This window comes from Pteropus vampyrus, unplaced genomic scaffold (assembly GCF_000151845.1).
Source record: "Pteropus vampyrus isolate Shadow unplaced genomic scaffold, Pvam_2.0 Scaffold28, whole genome shotgun sequence".
Taxonomy (NCBI): Eukaryota; Metazoa; Chordata; class Mammalia; order Chiroptera; family Pteropodidae; genus Pteropus; species Pteropus vampyrus.
The window spans coordinates 4,528,381-4,537,598 of NW_011888809.1; positions in this window are offsets into that span (position 1 = coordinate 4,528,381).

The following is a 9,218-nucleotide window of genomic DNA, read 5'->3' on the forward strand; positions in this document are numbered from 1 at the left end:
TGTGGGATCCATTCACTGCTTTGTTCTACAAACATTTATTCAAAAGCAGTCTGTGTTGCACTCTGGGTAGCTGCAGTGTGGGAGACAAAGTGCGTTGGCACGAATTTTATTACTCCTGAAGAGCTTGCAGCCTGGTGGGAGGAAATTAAAGTTCTCTAGAGGTTCACTGAAGAAATTAGCGATGACGGGGCTTACGTTTTGTGTTGGAATGCATCGTGAAGAGGACGCAGAACTGGAGAAGGGGGCTGAAGGGACCTGAATTTGAGACTGAGAAATTCAGACTTTATTCTAAACCAATAGAAAACACTGAATTTTTTGCATAAGGGAGAAGTATGATCAGGGGTTCAGGTCTATGAAGCTAATACAGATATACATGTATGATGAATGGGATTTCAGAATGTTGAAAGCTGAGGCGTGGGACAGCTTTGGAGGATATTGCAGTAGTCACGATAAGCTATGATACACTCCTAAATTAGGGTGGTAGAGGTAACCCAGACGGGAAGAATACGATGGAGAAGCACTAATAAGCTTAGTTACTGATTAGATATTGGGCCCGAAGTAAAAGGGAGACTTAAGGGTGTTCTAAGATGTCAAACCTGAGCAAATAGAAATTAAATAAACTAATGACTAATCATATAGTCACTTATTTTGAAGGAATGGTTGGGAATTAATAAAATCTTCAATTCAGATAGCATGTGTCCTATGGGAGAACAAAAAGGCTAGTTCACATGTGAAAGACTTGCCAAGGCTGTCAACTGGATCTTGGCTAAGAAATCTTTGAAAGTGCTGTCTATCAACCAAGCAGTATGAAGGGTATACTCAAGGTCAGAGACATATGAGAATGAACATCACTCCTTAGTGCATCCCTCTGATCCTCACCAAAGTGTACTGCACAGAAACTGGGAACTATAGGGTCAGAGACTCAGAAAGAATCAGGCATTTGAAGATGAGAGGCTTGGGCTGAGGAGCTCAGAGACAGGCAGCAAGAAGACAAACTAGTCTTTTGTTTGATTTGAATCACTTCTATAGAGAATTATATGCTGTGATTTATTTTCAAGATTGATTACATTCACCTTTGCTGTCTGACTTCACTTGGCATTGCAGAAAGCTGGATAGAAACTGCAGGGTATGCAACTGCCACTCTTTAGAGACTATAAGCTTTTTGCAGGCAGGGACAACGTCATATTTATTTCTACAGCCTCTCAACACCTAGCACAGGGCCTTCTTTGCACTAAATGGGTGCTTAGTAGGTATTTTCTGTTTTTTCTTTCAGTTATATCTTTATGCATACAATAATATAAACAATGTTGCAAAATACTCCCCTACCCATTAGTTTGTTTGATTTATGCAACATTACAAAGGTAACTAGTTTTGTGAACCAAAAATAACTTTACTCTGTGTAACCACTGTCCTTTTAAACCTGCTCTGTAGACTCACAGAGTCTTCTCTGTCACTGAATAAAATCCCAGAGAGTTCCTGTGGCTTTTCTGGTCACTTCAAGATTTTGAAATCTCCAGTCCAGTCTAATACTAAAGTTTCAAACCCTCTTTCAATACCAAGTTTCTCCCCTCCCCGAGCTGGGTTTTGGTTTGTGCCAGGCTCAAACCTACATCGGGAAGTTGGGGGAGCATGGGCAATTCGCATGTGGTTTTGCTTCACCTTCTCTCGCACTGACCATTACCGGCCTCTCCAAAGTCAGGCAAAAGAAAGGGAGAAGAGACAAGAAGGGCAAGAAAATGTGTCTCTCGTCAGCCACGTATAGTCTGGTCTTAAGGCCCCTGGGTATGGCAGCTGACCAAATGTTGACTTGATTTTTTCTCTCCTGTGATACTTGTGGGTGTTTGGAGACTCCTGTCCCCAAGCCCAGGCTTTGACCGTAGTTCCCTGGTGCCATCCCCAGCTAATCCCCTCGTGATCCTCCACAGCTGCTGCAGCTAATGGGGCATTTGGGCTCCTTTTGCAGAGTACTTGTCACGGCCCAACATGATCTCTTATGGCTCTCCCAAAGCTCAGCAGATGTACATCGGGCTTCCTGATCCTTCTCTGAAGCCCTTGCCCACTTGACTTTGGCTTTGAGGGGAGGAGAAGACAGGAGAGGAGGAAATGTACACAACAGTAACACTCTTCGAAGAACTCTTTAGTCTCTCCATTCTCTCCTATTTCTTTCCTGTGCCTCCCATTATATAATTTAGAGGAGGGTGACGGCCAAGTGACCAGCTCATCATGGAGTCGCTCTTCAGCGTGGGCTCTCTCCTCTCCTTAACAACTAGAGGACACAATATCAAAATACGGTCAACAGGAAAAGTCATATTTTAAAAATCTGTTTCAAAAGGTAGACTTGAAAGATGAACAGGATAGATATTAATTTTCTTAATTCCATTTAACAGGTGAGAGAACTAGGCTTCTCCAGGCCTTAGGTCCCATGGCCACTAGGAGGCAGTATTGGGACTCAAACCGAAGTGGGCCTCAAGCACACACTCTTGCGCCACAATGTGACTATTGGTCATCCTTAACCCAGACAGGAGACCCTGCCTGATGATACGCTGCCTAGCCCTGAAACTGGGAGCACTGGTTTTCCATAGAGTCTTACAATCTGAGTCTCCTACTAGGAGTAATACTACTACTAATAGTGCTAATAACAATAGAAAACAACTGCATAGCATTTCCTAGGCACCAATCTAAGCATTTAACATATGTTCATTACATACTATGTTAACTCATATGATACCTGCGACTACCTTGGACTAAGTCCAGGGCTAGTGCTCTAAAGTAGGACTCAAGACTTTGAGCAGGAGAAGCCGGTGGCCTAAGATCCACAGTCGAGGTAGACATCATTGTTATCTGCCATTTTACAGACGAGGAAATAGAGCCACTGAGAGATTACATACACTGTCCACGGTCATGCTATCATCTTAGAGAGTCAGGATTCTAGCCACAATTTCTGATGCAGTCATTCTCAGGTTTTAGTTTGCATACGAATTATCTAGGGAACTTGTTAAAACACACATTTCAAGCCCTTCCATTTAGATACTGACTATGTATCCTACTTGAAGTCTGGAATCTGGGTTTTAGTACACAGGCCATTCAGATGGAGGCCTGTATGCACTAAGCCTCGTCCGTCATTTACCAAGAGATAAACATGGAACTGTGAGACACTCCGGGAGCAAGGCCAAGGATGGACCCCTCTACAGTAATGCACCAAGGACACTCGGTATAGAATTGCAGCTGGAAACTTCCTCAATCTGTTCTCCTCTACTTTCATACTATTTATTGTTTGTTGAATAAATGAACCTGTTCCCAGGATGCTGAAGAGTGTGCAAGTTTACTTTTATTACAGTTCAAAAACACATAATCTAAAAACTAGTTCACACTATTGAATGACTTCAGCAAATCTGCACTACTCGCCAAGGTCATAGTTTCGATCTCACCTTCAATTATTGATAGATAGACTGATAATTTGAGAAAAGAGAAACAGACCTTTTTCAAGCTTTGGAAAAGGAAAGTCGTTTTAATAAGAGATTCCATCCTGATTACATAGCTCTTATCAGGAAATCCCTTGAAAGCTGAATTCCAGAAGGCAACTATTGAAAATGCCATTGAAAAACTGAAAATTATCTGCTTACACAGCTTAGAACAGACCCCAGAGGGATTATATATTTGGCAGAGAACAAGAACTAAAGATTGTTCTAGTGGCCAAAACTGAACTGGAATTTTTCAACTGCCTCTGCCCCCACAACTAAACCTCCTTTCAAGTTTCACTAGAAAATGCTCAAGGAAATAGACAAGCAGGCAGGAGTCTGGCCATTTTTGACTGAGGTGGTCAAGATGTCATTAATGACTCCACCAGTCAAGATTTGCGACAAAAGTGGATCAAAACCCTATTAAAGAGGGAAAGGAGGTTCAAGCCTGGAAGCACTTCAATGGGCAGAGCTTGGCCGAAGGACAAAGAAGAGATATAACGAAGCAGAAGCCCACAGACACTGGACATGAAGTTATTTTTTTAAATGAAGACCCAGTCATAAATGGTTCTGAAAGGACTAAGTCCAGGGCTAGTGCTCTAAAGTAGGACTCAAGACTTTGAGCAGGAGAAGCCGGTGGCCTAAAATCCACAATCGCTTACTCATGATATGGGAGACCAAAGATTCCCATGGACGTCTGTTCATGAGTTGCTCAGCTCTAAGCACATCACCCTTGAACATGGCCCAAAATATCTTCTGACTTAGGACTAACTATTTCTTACACTTCTTTAATTCACTCAAAATTGAAGTGTTTCTAAGGAACTCTTCCAAATGCAAGACCAACTGTGCACATCACAAGACATAAACATCGATCTACCTGCGCTCCTCCGTCCTCCTATCCTCTGTCTATCCCGTTAGTTGAGTATTGGATCTCACCTCCCTCATCAGCACTTTGGACTACATGATGGGTGAACACGCTTCCAGGCTTTCAAGCTGACCTGAAGAAGTTGCTCTCTCACTGGAGCACACAACACATACTGACAGAACAAGTGAAGGCCAAGCAGAAAAATGACCTTGTTACTTTCTCTTATCTCCTTGGCCTGTCACTCAACCATTGAAACAGAGAAAAGGAGCCCCAGCAGGACTTGTTAGTCAGCGTCATGCTGGTTCTACCTGGTACCCTGGGACTCCTAGGTGATCAAAAATGATGAATGATTTGTGTAATATCTTTACTAAGCATTGAGATTAAGCTACAAATCGGAAATTATCATAGCCTCTTGTTTCCCACTATTAAATACAGAAACTACTATTTTAATTGTTGTTTAGAAGAATGATTTAAACTAAATATTAATATGGATTGTTTTTCTAGGATTAATGAAGAATATTTTAAACTGTATTGTCAGGAAAAATTTTGCCTTTGGGGCACTAAAAAAAAGAGTCAGATTCTGGATTTTTTTTTTTTTTTTTTTTTTGGTACACATTAGATCAACAACTCAGTGAAAGAAAATGCTATATAAATATATACACATTAATACTTTCTTTCCATTTAAATATATACTTATCAGAAATGTATTCATCAGCTTTCATGCAGGCTGTCAGATGTGGAAAATTAGCTTTAGCATTTACTGACTCCTCTGTGGGAAAGAGGTCCATATGTGTTTAACAAAAGGGAGCTTTATTGTTTATGAGACTGAAAAATAAAGGTTGCCATGGCTTTAAGATCTGATGATTGGTAATCAGTTCTCAAAAATGACCATGAATCATTCCTGTGCTGGACAGGCTTTGTTTGGAATATGAGATGGCTGTTCCATCTCACAAGTAAAGAATTATTAATGATCCCCTCCCTGGAGGGTTTCAATTTCACCCATACAAATAGCTGTATATCTCCAAGTATATGTTCAGTGTGCCTATCTATGAAATTTAAAATTATATGCTTTGTGTAAAACAGAATACATAATAGACTCTGAAATTGAATAAAACTTATTGGACTCATTTTTTATCCTTTGTGACATTCTTCTAGTAAGGGAGTTCCGACAAAAGGCATTGCCACCAAGGAGCCAGCAATGCAAAGTCCTGTCCAATTTAAATAATCACTCCTTTCTGTCATGTTTTACAAAGAGATGTATTCAAACATGCTATTTGGGCATTTCTATATTCTGTTCTTAGTTTTTTACAAATATGAGCAGGCAAAGATCCCCTCCCTACCTTGTTTGTATGTTTTTATTACTTAAAAAAAATATAATCTTGACAATTGTCTCATTATGAAAATGAGAGGGCTTTCTTCTACAATAAACAGGACAGAGGCCTGGCTTGCATGAGATTGTAATTTAGTTCAAATGTCACATTCCTCTTCTTCTCAACACATAAGGTAAAAAAGTAAATTCCAAGATAAGGAGTTTGTGGCAAATCTGATCACGTCACTTGCCTTTTTAAAATCCTTCACTGGCTACCCATACCATATGGCCCAAACTTCTTAGTATGGCTTGCAAAGGCTTTTCATGATCTACACTTGATGATCTCTCCAATTTCATCTCCCAACTCCTCTTTGCAAACTCGTTCTCCAGGCATCTGAACCTTTTAATTCTGGGAATGCAGCCTCCTCAATCATATTCTCCTCTCCTCTCCTCTCCTCTCCTCTCCTCTCCCCTCCCCTCCCCTCCCCCCCCCCCCTTCTCTCTCTCTCACTCTCTCTCTCTCTCTCTCTCTCTCTCTCTCTTACACACACACACACACCATGTTGCTAACTGCATAAGCCCATGAATAGTGGTGCTGGCCAAAGCCCTGCAGGCAGAAAGGGCATACTTATACAAGTTGTGTGTGTTAATTCATGGGAACTTCCAGCCTCCCAGGATGAAAAGGCCCAACGTTGAAAATCAAACGGCCACTTGATATTTTTAAGGAATGGTGCTCATTTGAGTGCTCAGCATTGGTCTCGGTTGCTGGTAGGCTGGATAGTTAGCAGTAGTTGTGGATAGGTCAATCTTGGTAAGTCAGAACTGATGCGTTAAACCCATTTGTAGCCTCCATCTCTGCCACAGTGGCTTCTCTGTTCATGTGTCCATTGTGCCAACGCTGCGGTAGCAGATGAATGAGGCTGGCTGACATCAACTGGCCAAATAATTTTGCCCACTTGGTTGTTTAGTGTCCCTTCTGTGGTAGATGTTCTCTGGTGGGCATACACTTACTATGAAAATCTTCACATATCGTGACGACTCCAATTGGTCCATTCACATATCATTAATCCAGAATTCTTTGTTCCTAATCTTTCAACCTGTTTCTATTCACCACTTCCCATGAGTCCATACACCTTGAACCTTGGGGGCATTTTTCTTTTTAGACAACATTGATGGCCAAGTGCATTATCCAACACTCTTACGATTAGGAGACTTTTCTGATCACTGCTGTCGTTCAAGGCCACCCTGAGGCTACTGTGCAGGGGCTGTCTACTTTTGGCTTATACTCACATAATGAGTTGTGCCCTCTGGTCTTTCTCATGCTCAACCCAGGATGCACCACTTCCTTCTTACAATTAAGGGGGATCTACCCAACCTATGGCTTTCTGGGTCTGACAGGACTCAAATGATAATGAATAGTTCCAAGCACTTGGACACTTGGTGTCCCACTGTCAAGCATTCTGCTTCTACAAGGACCCAGTAGTAAACCAAGAATAGTTGTTGTTCTTTGGAAGCATATAGCTCTCCATAGCAGTCTTTTGCATTATCCATATATGGGCCAGAGTAATATCTCCGAGTGCAGAATATGCTGTCAACTGAACTGAAGAGTCCCACCAGGCAACCCTGTGCTCTCTTCTTCAAGACAGAAAGTGCATTATGTAATAGTTTATCTTTTTCTTGGGAAGGACATCATGCTATGCTTCTGACCACTGGGCTTGAAAAAATTATATGAATATGGCAGACCCGTGAATATTTGCAGGGTTTCTTTCCCACTCCCTGGGACATGTATCTTACTAAGGCTTCTAGTGTGCTCGTTACCTCTTCCTCATCCAGCCCAAACAGCATAATGTCACTGATATAATGGATGAGTGTGATGGACTGCAAGATGTCCAGAAGATCTATCTCTGCGCCTCTTATAGTAACGACTAGCCACATGTGGCTTTTGACTATGTGAAATGTGGCTAATGCAACCGAGAAACGGAATTTTTATTTGAATGAATTTAAATATGAAGATTGAATCAGTATAAAATGCTTTTTTTGTTAACACAAATTCATTTCTTTGGTAGGACTACATGTCATATTAAAGATTACATGGAAAAATGTAATACTGTTATACTGTAGAGCATGTTTCATTTCTAGTATTACACAGAAACACAGGACTGATTGACTGGATGTCAACAAAATGATTGAGTACAAATGACTTTTTCCAAGCATCTATGTAATATTGTGCTTATTTGAATATTTTCTGTAATCAGTATACATTACATTGGTACCTATATAAAATGTAATTGATAACTAAATTGTTTATTATTATTTTAATTGTAATATAACGAAACTATTTTCCATTTTAAAGATAGAAATACAAATAAATATTCTAAGTCAAAATGAAAGCAGATTACTGATGTAGATGGAGTGAAAATGCAAAAGCTAGTACTATGACTGGAAAGGTAAAGGAAATAAGAGACTAGAAGAAAGTACATTTCATGATGAATGGAACTGCAATTTGCTACCACAAAGGAAAACAAAAATGTTGTTCGTTGTGAAAAAAAATATTTAAGATAATAAGTGAGCAACACTGAGACATTTTCAGCCAATAATATATAGTAAAGTTGGTAAGAGGATTCCTCTCAACAATGACAAAGGAATCAAATAATAAAATTAGCTACCCGAAATCAAAATATCCAACAAAAATTTGTAGGAGTCTTAAGAGGATCTGGGCTTGTGATGTTTATACAGCTATAAAATGCCTTAGATTCTTACACAAAATAAAAGATCATTTTTAGGTGTAGGAATGATAAAATAAATCATTTCAGTTATAGAAAGTTTCTTATAAAATAACACGGATCTAAAAATTAAATTTTACAATTTAAAGATCCTCAATTCATAACCATACAATTATCACTAGAATAACAGATTTTTCCAACAGTATCAAAAGTCAGTTGATTCGAAATTTGAAAAATTGCTAGTACTTTTCATTAACTTTAGATGAGCTGTATTAAGAGACACATACTATATTAAAGAGACACAATCTAATTAATACTTTGGTATGTTTTGTTTCTATTTGACTTCCAATTTATGAACAAATATCAATTCAGAAACTAAAAAATCAGATACATGGCATAGATCTTTTTAAATGTTTTACATCTCTCAAAAATATTTCCACCTACATATGAAAAATTAGTTACTATGATTATGGATGGTGATCTAATTATATTGTTAAAACTAGATTTACTGGTACTTTAAAATAAGACATCGATATTTCCCTTGTTGATTTATCCCACTTTATGATACATATTGGAAATATTTATGTTGAGTTTTCTGAAGCAAACTCTAGGGGAAGTACCACTGCTATACTTGTAAAAATCATGCAGTATTATGTGCAAAAATCATCACCACTTTATCAACTTTAGAAAAAAAATAGAAGACATTAATGATCTTATTCTCATGGGTTGAGTCATGAAAGAGTTGTACAAAGATTTATTAGAATCAGATATAAACTCTGATTCTAACAAAATATAAATTCCTTGAGACAAAGGAATGCTTGCCAAATAGTTAATAATCAAAGGCAAAAATGGCAGTGCAATTT